Raw genomic sequence first — 13657 nt, forward strand, 5'->3', positions numbered from 1 at the left:
TGGTAGTAGACAATTTCACTTAATTGACAGGGTGCAAGGGTGGTTATGGATATGGACAATCTTTAGATTTCCGAGTACGCTAAGTATATCAAACTGTATACCGTATGCATATCCATACAGTCATAGCCAGATTGTTTTGCTGTTATTTATTAAACCTTCTGGTATCCTCAGCATTCAGAAGAGAGTGTAGGCAGTTTATTAACAATGAACAGTTTCTTTTGCAATGTAATATGGTACAGAAATCAGAACTCCATGTCAAATTTTTAAGCTGCCGATCTAGGAAGTAGTGAGTCTGAGCAAAACCAAGAAAAATGTTCTTTGCTTGCCAACTAACTTATCAGCAATTATATCAAAATAGAGCAAGTTAATGCTATCACTGAAAGTGATTAACAAAAGCTTTCTAAAGTTATATAGTATACCCAAACCAGTTTTACTGCAAAACGATTTAATTGTTGGACCTCGTACCACTGAAATGGATGAACATTCTTAGTTAACATTCTTAATATAATTATGCCGTGACCCAAGTAAGTGAACCATACCATATTAACTTCAAAGTGATCATTTAACATTGTTAATGAGTAGCTGGAGTCCCTGGTCGTGCTTTAAAGAAAGAAAATATTGCTTGAAATGGTCTAAAATCACTATAAAAAGCAGTATTTGTGTCTGTTTTATGAAGGCTTTTTCTTGTAATTTGCTTCTTTTCCCCCAACTTTCATGTTTAATACTAATTTATTAAGGTTTTCTACAAATACAATGGAAATTCCATTAGGAAAGCAAACTTCATATAGGCAAAAAATATCCAGCGGGTTTCATTTGGGTCAGAGCACCTACATATAAATAAGAAGGGTGGGGGTTATTAATATTGTGATTTTAGACAAGGGTGTTATATGCTGTGGTGGTGGTTTGTTAGTTTGGTGAATGCTATCCATTAAGACAGGCATCATCTATCATTAGTCTGATGCACAGAGGCCTGCTAGAAGTTAAGGATTTTTCTGTAATTATGACATATGCAGACTTTTTTTCTTCAGAGTAAAAGCCTTATTTTACAATGTGGGTTTATGTAAAGTAATGCACTTGAGATGTAAAAATCCAAAGGCAAAGTTAGATTGATGTGCTGTCAAGGACAAGAGAAGTCTTAAATGTAAGCAGGCAATGCAACAATGCACTGGGATATGCTAGTGGGCATACCTGGGAACTTTTGTGGTCCGACTATCCGGAGCCTACACTTATGGGACAGGACTACCCCCATTTAATGGGGGAATGGGTGGGGAGTGGGGCATATCGGGACCCTGATCCACAGACCCGTAGGATTCAGGTATCGAACTGGAGAAGCAGCGCTTCACCTGGAGAGTTCTCATGTATGCTAGTGGGGTGCTGGATTGTATAACTTGAAGTTTTAGTAGCAAAAAAGAAGGTGGTAATGCCGCTTTGGGTGCGGTGTGACCACATCAGTAGAGTTTTGATTACAGTTGCGGACCCCATCTCCAGACAGATATAGACATTCTGGGGAGAACTCGGAGAAGAGCTAGTAAAATGATAAAAATGATCAAAAATTACTATGAAATATAAATATGTGTAGCCTGGTGAAGAGAAGAGTTAGATGTAATTCAGATGGTGGAAGATTACATAGAAACATAGAATTTGACAGCATATAAGAACAATTCAGTAGTCTGCCCATTTTTCCTGATGTAACTGTCTTTGGTCAGGTCCTATAGTGAGGAAAGCTTTATGTCTATCCCATGCCTGTCTAAATTCCCTCACTGTATTAGCCTTCTCCGCTGCTGCTCTGAGACTGTTACACCACCCTCTCACTAAAGTAGAACTTCTTTACATTACATCTAAGCCTCTGATCCTTTGGTTTTAGACCATGACCCCTTTTTCTTACATTCCTCCCCTTTTCAAATAAGCTTGCCTCCTGTACTTTATTAAATCCCATTAAGTATTTAAATGTTTCTGTTGCATCCCCCTCTCTTTTCTCCCAACTATACATATTAAGATGATTTAAGTGGAGCAACCTTCCTGCACACATATTAGGGGGACTAGCCCAAACCCTGAAAAACAGCAGTAGTAGGTAGCGTTCCCCTGGCATCTGCCCAACTCGGATTCATCCATCAGACTCCAATATAGTGAAACGTGATAAATCACTCTAGAGAACACTTTTCCTCTGTCCACAGTCCAGTGGCGGTGTGCTTTACACTACTCCAGCTGACGCTTTTCCTTGTGCATAATGATCTTCAGTTTGTGTGCAGCTGCTTGGCCGTAGAAACCCATGTCATGAAACTCCCAGTGCACAGTGCTTGTACAGATTTTGGTCCCAGTGGAAGTTTGGAACTTTTGTAGTGATTGATGCTAGAGAGAACAGATGATTTTAACGCACTGCATGATTCAGCACTTGACAATCCAGCTCTGTGAGTGTGCGTGGCCTACTGCTTTCTGGCCGAGCTTTTGTCACTCCGCTTCCACTTCACAATCATCACACTTACAGTGGACTGCGGCACATCTAGCATGGCAGCAATTTCACAAACTGACTTCTGGCAAAGGTGGCGTCCTATGAGAGTGCCATGTTTAAAATCTTCAATACGACCCATTTCCTTGCCAATGTTTGTCTGTGAGATGGCTGCCTGTGCTTGATTTTATAAACATGTTAGCAATATGTGTTGCTGAAACATCTAAACGTAATAATTGGGAGTGGTGTCCGCATACTTTTGGTCATAGAGAGCGTGGATATATGCGTATATGTATTTGAAATACAAGACTGTCCATTTCCTGTTTATTTGTTAATGTAACGATAAAGACAATACACCAAATCAATATGCGTTTAATATGTGCTAAAATAAATTGTGTAAGCACCAATTTAAATTATGAGAATGAAAACATGTTTTAAGGCCTACATTCTCCAACCTACTACAAGCTATAAAGAGTAAAAAGCAAAACCATGGAAATGAATGTGTGTGTGTGTAAACCTGTTGGATTATAAGTAATCTAAACACCTTGGAACTTCCAGGCTTCGGCTACCCAGAGCCCTCCCTTGTTGTGGAAGTGGCTTTGAGGTGTGGGGTCATATGCATGAGGGGGCGTGGCTAGCTACATATGTGGGAAGGGATAGCTGCATAAGTGGGCAGGACTAGCCTCAAACACAATAAAATTGCATGGGTGTGGAAGGTGAATTGGGTAGTGTGTGGGCGTGCCTAAATTCTGCCCCTGTGACCCGGAAATTCACCACTGTATCCAGGAGAACCAGAGAAGCGGTGCTTGATCTGGAATCTCCGGGCGAAGCATTTCTAGGTATGGTAGTCTTACATGGCTTAATTAGTATATACATTTACTCTAATCGTTCTTTCATAAATTTCTGTTTTTCAATGCAGATTTTTAAAATATACTACTAAATAGGGTTAAATTGTTTGACTATGTTTAAAATGTGTGCTCTTGTTCACAAGAAGCCATCTTTTTTGGCAGGTGCATTACTAGAATATTCCTGCTTTCATAGACCATTCATAGTTTTAAAAGTCTGGCATTGACACAGTAAATGAACTCATTCCTCCACCCTATACCATGCAGAGAGAACTTGGCTCTTGATCCGTCACTATGGGAATAAGGCATGTTGTATGGGATCAATAACTATAGAATGACATAATTCCTTACAGTTTGCCCACAAAATGTGGTTAAACAAATATATATATATATATATATATATATATATATATATATATAATTTAATGTAATGTGTATGTGTGTGTGTTCAGGATAGCCATATCAGTCTGGTGGTATGAATGCATAACACTAGTATCGCGCTGTTGATACAACCTTTTTTGTTGGACCACTAACATTAAATTTTTAGTATAAATCAACCTCTCTTGATCATCGTTGCAGTGATTACATATTGTTGTCAGAAAGGTCATAGTCACAGGTACATGGGAACATATTTTTATTCACAAAGACCATAAGCAATGGTGTTTTCTGGATCTAAAAAACAAATGCTAAAAAAAAGATGCAAACATTCCAATTATTAGAAAAGCGTTTTAAGGTTTAAACTTTTCCAAGTGCTAATTTAAGGATTACCCAGTGGCAAGCACTGCCAAATGCAACACAATCGCAGTAGCTTAAAACCCATGTGGCGCACAACTTAGCAAGCTCAATAGACAGTCCTGGCCAAAACAAAATGAAAAAGCACAGAGAACATTGTCAAAAAAACATAAGATCCATTCAAATACAATCCAGTGGGTAACTGTCCTCCTGACATCCATTTCCTAGGGTTGTATATTTACAGACTTGGAGAAAACGCTTTGAGAGTCTGACATTTTCAACACAGAAAGATATTTAAACTTAGTATCTGCAATAGAGTTACAACATAGTATAAATGCATCAGATCACAAAAGTGTGACTGTATATACCCTCATGGACATGGTGATATTACATTTTAATGTTACATCTATTTCACATAAAATAAAGTAATCCACAATATTGTGATTATTGTTCTGTGCTTTAGATGTAATTACAAAAAAAATCTGGAAATGAGTATGAAGTTTTATGCTGTTTTGAGTTTAATGTTGACCCAGCATATGACAAGACAATGACCGTCGGGAAACATCTTACAGAGAGAAAAGAAACTTTAACATAATTAAGGCAATACTTATTACAATACAATAAAGAGCAAGTAAACCTTTGTTACATAACGTATTGCTTATATGAAAAGTATGGTTTGCGCAACCTTTGCGCACCTTTACTTTTGATATCACTGATTACTTCCTATCACCTGTTTTCTCAAGCTGACAGCACAGGCAGTGTCCAGAACGTGCTGTAGCATCCTCATAGTACTTGAGATATTGATCCAAACCTTACTATTAATATAAGATTTGCTCAATTGTTTTCTAATGTGTGAAAAATAGGCTTTACTGGATCTTTAACGGTGTACTCCAGTGATCATATGCATTTTTAATGCATTTAGATTGTAAGTTTGCAAGTAGGGCGCTCATCGCCTAATGTATTGGCATACCTGGGAACTCTCCGGGTTTGACCCGGAGATTGCCGGGTGAGCGCTGCTCCTCCTGTTCTCTGGGTCAAGACCCGAATCCTCCGGGTCGCGGGGTCTTGACACGCCCGCCCATTTTTTTCTTTAAATGGGGTTGTTTCCCGCTGCCATCAGCGGGACCGCCCACCGACGTCAGTGTGCAGTCCTGGCTGCGTCCCGCAAGGGAAGGCTCCGGGTAGCTGGAGCCGAGAAGTTCCCAGGTATGTGTATTGGTTTATTTTTGTGGGTCCTAGTTTTGTCATACCCTTTGAATGTATGTACTGTAACAACCACTGCTTACATTGTTGGGTCTATATAAATATGATTATAACGGTAGTTGAGTGTTACCTTACACCCTACATTTTTTTTACATGCTAACGCATAGACTCATTCGTCAGAAATCCAAGTCCGTTTGCTTTTCTAATGAAATTCCCAGTGTAAATGCACAGAAACTACTCCCAGTTAAGCGGGAGCTCTTTTCTGCCAGTTATTGGCCAGTTTCAAACAACCAAAACTATTGTGAGTCTCAGAGAGATGACATTTTCACAAGCTAAGGAGGTGGGGGGCAGATAAAGAATGCATATTAAACTACTAAGTAGTTTAAAATGCATTCATTGTTGGTGAGGCTGTTCAGGACAGTAGACCGTCCCTTTAATTACTAACATTTTTCCTGGAATCTACATTCTCAAATGTCTATAGTCATTAGACCCTTGCTGCCACTTTCCAGATTATACTTGGAATGGATGCTAGATTTAACTGCTTACGAATTTCAGTAAGAATCGTATGAAGTAATAAAATTCTTTAGCGTATTCATCAGCTACTTTTTGATAGGGATGGTGTGTTTTGGGTTCCAAGTATGTGTGGATCAGAGTTATGATGTAAGTATTGATGCAGGTGAAGAATAACATAGAATTTGGATCATTCCATCTTTTTCTTGGATTTCAAGTGGCCGATTAGAAACGTATGCTTTGGATTTTTCCCTGTGTTTCGTTCTTGATGGGGTTTAGAAAGTGTTCGTGAATCTCAACACAGGCATATACTATTACTATATTTGCCGTACCTCAAGGTTGAGATTTATTCTTCAAGAGCTTATACCAGAGAGTTTGATTTTGATTAATTTGTGCTATATCACTTTAAATTCCAGCGTGTGTCTAAAGACATTTTCATTCCTTATGTTTCTGGAGAGGTTAGAATGTATCAACAACGCAATTTTTATTTTATGCTTCAAACGAACATCTCCTGGGCTAAATCTGTGAGGGCAATGTTAGTTTAAACCTAGAGTAGACCTTTTAAATGTGTAAAGTTTGCATAGCAATACAGAATAATAAAGTTTAAAATTTTGCTATAGGCAAGATCTTCTTGGTCCTTCCCTGCAGAGGAGGACCGCTGGAGTCATCTGAGGGATGGGGCAACCCAAAAGGGCCGCCACACAATTTTGTTTGGAGATGATACAATTGATGATAGACTATAAGTAGTCCTGGGGGTGATTCGATTTGGAGAAAAATGGGAAAATCACCAACTACAAAAAGACAAAAAAAAAAAGACCCTTACCAAATAACTCTCCATAATCAGGTCCAAGTAGCTCTATACAGTTAACTTTGTGGCTGTTCAATGAAAATTTGCAAATAAATTGTTTTTGGATTTAAAAAAGAGGTTTTGCTTGATTATTTTTTCTCCTTCAGGACAGGAATGTTATGAGATAATGCTGGTTGTTCCAATGAGAAACCAATCTCCGCTTACAAGAGGGGGCTTTTGAACCTAGGTATCTCCTAAACAATTACACTAATTGGTAGACCAAAAAAAACATGCTGCAAGAAGTTTACATAAATTACCGTAATTTGTTTGTGATAGTGACAGCTCACCTTTAAACAAATTTGAATATTTAAATTGCATTTAATTCTACATACATTGCTTTAAATGATTTGATAATTATTTTTTAATTATTGGGCAAGTCTTTATCACTTTAAAATTTCTAAAACAACCACGTCAGTGTTTTGTTAGTTCTGATGTTAATCTCACCGTGTATGCCATCTAATTAAAGACTACAATACTCCTAATTTGAGTTCCCGGTGTTACATAATTGGAAACATTTGATATCAATTAGTTTGGGTCAAAAAATGTCTGACTGCAAATAATTGTCTAAGACTTTGTAAAGTGAAATCAAATGTTAAAGGTCCACTCCAGCCATGATATGCACTGTAAAGCATAATCTTTAAAGGGGAAGTCCGTTGAAAACATATTTTCTTTGAGCTTTTGGGTACAGTGCTGGGTACAGTAATGTAATTTAGCATTCAAGAAAAAGTCTGTTTCATACTTTCTTCATCTGTAGACCTTGAGGCTGTCTTTGTAGAAGGCCATGTGATGATTTGGGTGACTTTTCCTGCCCTAACGCCACCCAGCTGATCCGGCTAAGTGATTAACACCGAGTTATTCTATGGTAGTATGATTAGGAGTGAGGGTGCTTGTCTAGTAGACCGCGTTAAAATAACAAGGCTAGAACACATACACATGACAAATACGCAGCTCTCTGAAAGTATTGTGTTACTATATCATACCTCCCAACATTTCAAAATGTGAAAGAGGGACACTTTTTTTTTTTATCTTGCGGAACTCACCATTGTTGCGCTTGCATCGCCACTTAAAACATGCTTTGTTTTTGTCAGCACTCATGCATATTAAAAATAACCAACACATTGAATTGAATTCCCATGAGGCTCAGCCAGACATACTACTTCCATGATGCTGGCTGAGAGTCATGGGAAGTGCAGCAACAGTAAAGCTGCAGATGCTAGCTGTAAACAAAAATTCCCATGATTCTCAGCCAGATGTCCACCATAATGCTGGCTGAGTATCATTGGAAGAGTAGTCAACAGCAGCAAAGATTTTTTTTAATGAAAAAAGGCTAATGTAAGCCTCCCTCCCAGGACCCTTACACACACCTGCCCATAAACACACATATACACATACACTGCCTTTACACACACTTATACACTGCTCTTACACACACCTGGCCATAAACACACGTATACACATACACTGCCTTTACACACACACATATACACCTTACACTGCCCTTACACACACCTGCCCATAAACACACATTTACACATACACTGCCTTTATACACACACACACACACACACACACACTGCCCTTACACATACACACATAAATACATGTTCTGTTGCACTTACCGGTCTCGCCGATGTCCCGCGACGGTCGGCCGCGGGTGGGCGGCGCGCTCGCGACCACGTACGCACGCCCTCTCCGAGTGACGTGTGTACTGCACGCACACAGAGGGGCGTGCGTGTAGACCCGGCGCGCTCACGGCGGTCGCATTCGTCTATGCGAACCGCCGTGAGCCGCCCACAACGGCAAGTCACTGTTGCGGGAGCTGCTGCGGCATGCCGACAGCACTCGCAGAGTAATAAGTGAGGTGCTGCGGCACGCTCGCAGCGCTCCAGATCTACTAAATAGTGCGAGACCCGCGATACTCGCGGGTTTAGCACTCGTTTCAGGTACATGTGTTTTGCACCGACGCCATTATTTGGCGCCGGTGTCACGTCCTTCCCAGGCTGCGGAGCTGCATATCTCGCTCTTGTTTCAATTTCCCTGTTTTGCTTCAATCCATTCCTGAATTTCCTTTTGCTCTGTTCTGATCTTCCATTCCTTGCTTCTGCTTCAGCTCTTTGCTTCAGCTCTGTTTCCTTTATAAGGTGTGCTCCACCCGTGTGTTCTGTTTGTCTCAGTCTGCAGTCTAAAGGTATGTCTCAGTACTATGTGTTTGGTTTACATGTTTAGTTTGTTTCGTACCTCTGTCAGCAGGGATTAGCGTTAGGACCCACCGTCATTGGAGTACTTTGGCGTAGTGGTGGGCTAAGCACACTATGGCCATAAGATGTGACGGAATCTCCAATAGTTATCATACAGTCCTAGGCTAGTTTCTGTATTTATGTGTGTCAGTCTGTCCTGTATCCCCGGCAGCGGGGTGTCCTGTCCTGTATCCACGGCAGCGGGGTGTCCTGTCTTGTTCCCTGTTGTCCCCTGTGTTATGTATATCTTGTCTAGTTATGTTTATTCCTTGTCTTGTTCACTGTTGTGCTCAGTAATATGTATATCTTGTCTGGTTATGTTTCGTGCTTGGTCTCCCTGTCCCTTGCTTGTTATGTGTCTGCTATATGTCTCTGCTTAGCTTCCATACTCCCAGCCTGCAGCATCCTGCACGTGATTCTTGTGTGATGTCTCATGCCTGTTCCAGGGTGCCTGCAGGATATCACTTCGTTTCCTTTTGGACTACATCTGCTGCTATATTAGGGCGCTGGTGTTTGGCTGCACATCCCTAGATCAACTCCACTACTTCACCGTAACTCCTGCACACAATCTTTGGGCGCGCTTGGTCCTTTCAGTCATCTGTTTGGACCCAGTCCGTGACAGCCGGACGCAATGACGTCACTACATCTCCCATTGGCCCCCTGTCCGTTTGTCCCCGCCCTTGTTCCTATTTAAACTCACTCCTGGCTTCTATCAGTGCCCATTCAATGAGCTACTGTATGTACTCTGGGTGTTTATACTTGCTGCCCTGCCTTTTTGTGTACCTGACCTCGGACTGTTTCCTGACTTCGCTCCCGTGCTGCCTGCCCCGACCTTGGATTGATTTTTTGATTTTGCTTCTGTGCTGCCTGCCCCGACCTAGGATTGTCTCTGGATTTTGCTTCTGTGCTGCCTGACCCGACCTCGTTATCTCCTGACCATGATTCTCTGCCTCTGGCCCTATATGGTTCTTCCACCTTGGACTGATACGCTCCTTAACTTACTTATCTCTGCATAGTGGGTCCACTACTGGTGTTGTCTAGGTCCCGACGTAACACGTTCACTGCCCTTACACACACACACATACTGCTCTTACACATACACACACATAAACACATACACTGCCCTTACACACACACACATACACGTACACTGCCCTTACAAACACATATACACTGCCCTTAGACACACACACATATACACATACACTGCCCTTAGACACACACACACATATACACATACACTGCCCTTAGACACACACGTACACTGCCCTTACACAAACACATATACACATACACTGCCCTTACACAAACACATATACACGTACACTGTCCTTACACACATAAATGTACACTGCCCTTACACACACATCTATACACATACACTGCCTTTACACACCAGCTAACAAATAACTATACTGCTCTTACACACACACTGGCCCATACACACACAGGCTTACAAACATACACGTACACTGCCCTTACACCCCTTTCTCCCCATCTCTTACCTCTTCCACCATCCTTCATCCTTCTTTCTTCTGCTTCTATTCTGTATCCTGCGGTGGGAGTGCGAGGTCTGTCACTTCAGACCTCACTTTACTACTTCCTCCTCACTACGCACCAGCTATTGCTGCAGAGCGCAGGGATGACGTCATATCCCCACTCGCTACATCATTTGCCTGCAGGTAGTGATTAGGGAGCAGTAAAGTGAGGTCTGAAGTGACAGACCTCGCGCTCCCTAATGTTGAGTCGACTAGAGGGAGATTGCAATCTCCCAGCTAGTCTGCAGGCTGCAGCTGCTGATCGGGTGGCTGTGTGCCCCCCGCGGCTGCACCCGAGGTGAGTATCGCTCTCACCCTCCCTCTGCCCCCTGAAAAAGGGATAGGCGGGACAGCGGGACAGAGACCCGAAATCGGGACTGTTCCGCGTAAATCAGGACAGTTGGGTGTGTGTGTGTGTGTGTATATATATATATATCTATATATATATATATATATATATTATACATACACATAGCAGACATTATTAAACAGCAGTATTAAACACTCATCTACGTCCACCAGACAAGCCAGAAGACTTGCTTTTCCCACAGAAAGCATGTGGTTTGGTCTGCTGTATTACTGGACTCGATTGTTGCGCAGCTTTTAAATAAGTCAGCTAGAAAGTTGGGTTTTTAATATTTCTTTTAGAATCTGTTCATCTGACTATTTTGTCTTCAAATCTGTTGGGCTTATTCTGATATGAGATTGACTGGGTAGCCGGTGCAAGCTCAAGCCAGATGCCTGCTTCTGTCCATCTAATTAGTAGAAGGAGGACTGTGTACCAGATGAGAGTGGGAACCAGTTTAAAGCATGACCTCCCTGTCTGGCAGTGGGTTTGTACGCCAATCCTGATATTCAGAACATCCAGAATAGAGTCAGTTCAGCTCTGCCAGCCAACCTGGCTGGGGTCCAGTTTGGTTTTTGCATGACTGTTTCCATGCCCATGCCTACTTGTCTACCTCTAAGTTTCTGTACCTCATTGAGGCTAAAAAAACAGACTGCAGACCCAAACCTAAATATATCATATAAAATTGGGTGTTATTAAACATCCCCCCTCATCTACACGAGCCAGACGACTTGCTCTTTCCACTGAAATCTTGTAGTTTTACCATCATTGCAAGGAATTCTGGGTGGGCATGTGCAAACAAGGTTAACAACGATCACCTTTTTTTCCTCTATATCTACTTTATACATGGATCGTTTTAGAGCAAATGTCTGCAGTACTATATAGCCTTTAAAAAAGACCAGGAAGGAGGTACAATAGCCAGATCACCACTCATGGACAGATGTTTCATCCTTAAGGGGACTCATTATCATGAGGTTGTGATACTGGCTGTATAAAGTGGATATAGAGGCAAAAAAGGTGATCATTGTTAACCTTGTTTGCATATGCCTACTAGGGCTGCAACTAACGATTGTTTAATAATCGATTAGTTGGCCGATTATTTTTTCGATTAATCGGATAAAAAAAATGCAATTTTTTTTCTATTTAAAATAATGTAATAAAAAACGTACAATTTACACTTTCATCTCTTTATTGCAATGTCCTCTCTCTATTCACCTTCTTATTTTACTGAGATAATAATAAAAGCTACAAGAACCCAAACACAGTGTTTCTCAAACTAGGTTATTAGTAAATATTCATATGTTAACTATTTTTCATATTTAATAAAAACTATGAGAAAAAAGCATTGTTTAAATTTTTTTTATTTACCAAACTGCCCCCGGCTATGCACATCTGACCCCCAGCTTGCCACTCTGCCCCCATATATGCCTTATACCTCTTATATGCCAGATTCCACTGTGCCCCCTGATATGCCACTGTGCCCCTGATATGCCTTATACTCCTTATATGCCAGTGATATGCAACTGAGCCCCCTGATAAACCTTTTACCCCCAGATATGTTTTATGCCCCCCTGGTATGCCTAATATCGATATGCCTTATACCCCCTATATGCCACTGAGCCCCCTGATATACCTTTTACCCCAGATATGTTTTATGCCCCCGATATGCCTAATATTGATATGCCTTATACTCCCTATATGCCCTGAAATTCATAATACCCCCCATACACCACTATAACTCACCCATACACCATTCTGGCTCCTCCCCCTCCCATACACCACTCTGGCTCCTCCCCCTCCCCTACACCACTCTGGCTCCTCCCCCTCCCATACTCCACTCTGCCTCCTACCCCTCCCATACACCATTCTGGCTCCTCCCCCTCCCATACTCCACTCTGCCTCCTCCCCCTCCCATACACCACTCTGGCTCCTCCCCCCTACCATACTCCACTCTGCCTCCTCCCATACACCACTCTGCCTCCTCCCCCTCCCATACATCACTTTGGCTCCTCCCCCTCCCATACATCACTTTGCCTCCTCCCCCTCCCATATACCACTTTGCCTCCTCCCCCCAATACTCCACTCTGCCTCCTCCCCCCTCCCATACACCAATCTGGCTCCTCCCCCTCCCCATACACCACTCTGGCTCCTCCCCTCCTATACATCACTCTGGCTCCTCCCCCTCCTATCCATCACTTTGCCTCCTCCCTCCTCCCATACTCCACTCTGCCTCCTCCCCCCTCCCATACTCCACTCTGCCTCCTCCCCCCTCCCCATACTCCACTCTGCCTCCTGTCAGCAACGGAGGTTCACAAGACACCAGGGAGCCGGGTAGAGAGGCATATGGGAGTGGGTAGAGAGTGGGTAGAGAGTGGCGTATGGGAGGGGGAGGAGCCAGAGTGGTGTATGGGAGGGTGGCTCCCATACACCCCTCTGACTCCTCCCCCCCTCCCATACACCGCTCTGCCTCTCTACCCAGCTCCGTTACTGACAGGCACTTTCACTGCAGCTTCATAGAAGCCTCAGCGTAAGTGAAGGTGAGTAACGGAGGCTGTCTGTGCGATGCAGACCCCCACCGGCTGACAGAGAGGATGATCCTCTGCAGGAGACCTCGATTCTCTGTCAGCCGGTGGGGGTCTGCATCGCACAGACAGCCTCCGTTACTGCCCTTCACTTACGCTGAGGCTTCTATGAAGCTGCAGTTAAAGTGCCTGTCAGTAACGGAGTCGGGAGAGAGGCAGAGTGATGTATGGGAGGGGGGAGGAGTCAGAGGGGTGTATGGGAGGGGGAGAGAGACGGAAGTGAGAGACCGGCCGACAGTGAGGGGAATCCAGGTCCCCTGCAGCGTTGCGGGGGATCTGGATTCTAGTGTTATAATCCGATCTCTGTTTGAGATCGGATTATATAAGGAGAGGAGTTTTTCAGAGCATTTGCTCTGAAAAAAACCTCTTTT

At 42.7% G+C, this 13657-nt stretch overlaps 1 protein-coding gene across 1 annotated transcript in view; it reads left to right on the forward strand.

Moving 5' to 3' along the window:
• LOC149302664 (A disintegrin and metalloproteinase with thrombospondin motifs 16-like) overlaps positions 1–13657 on the forward strand; it is a 97104-nt gene that overhangs the window by 17197 nt on the left and 66250 nt on the right. The window lies entirely within an intron of this gene.

This window comes from Sceloporus occidentalis, unplaced genomic scaffold (assembly GCF_023333645.1).
Source record: "Sceloporus occidentalis isolate IW3139 unplaced genomic scaffold, rSceOcc1.0.p SCAF_18, whole genome shotgun sequence".
NCBI classification, from domain to species: domain Eukaryota; kingdom Metazoa; phylum Chordata; class Lepidosauria; order Squamata; family Phrynosomatidae; genus Sceloporus; species Sceloporus occidentalis.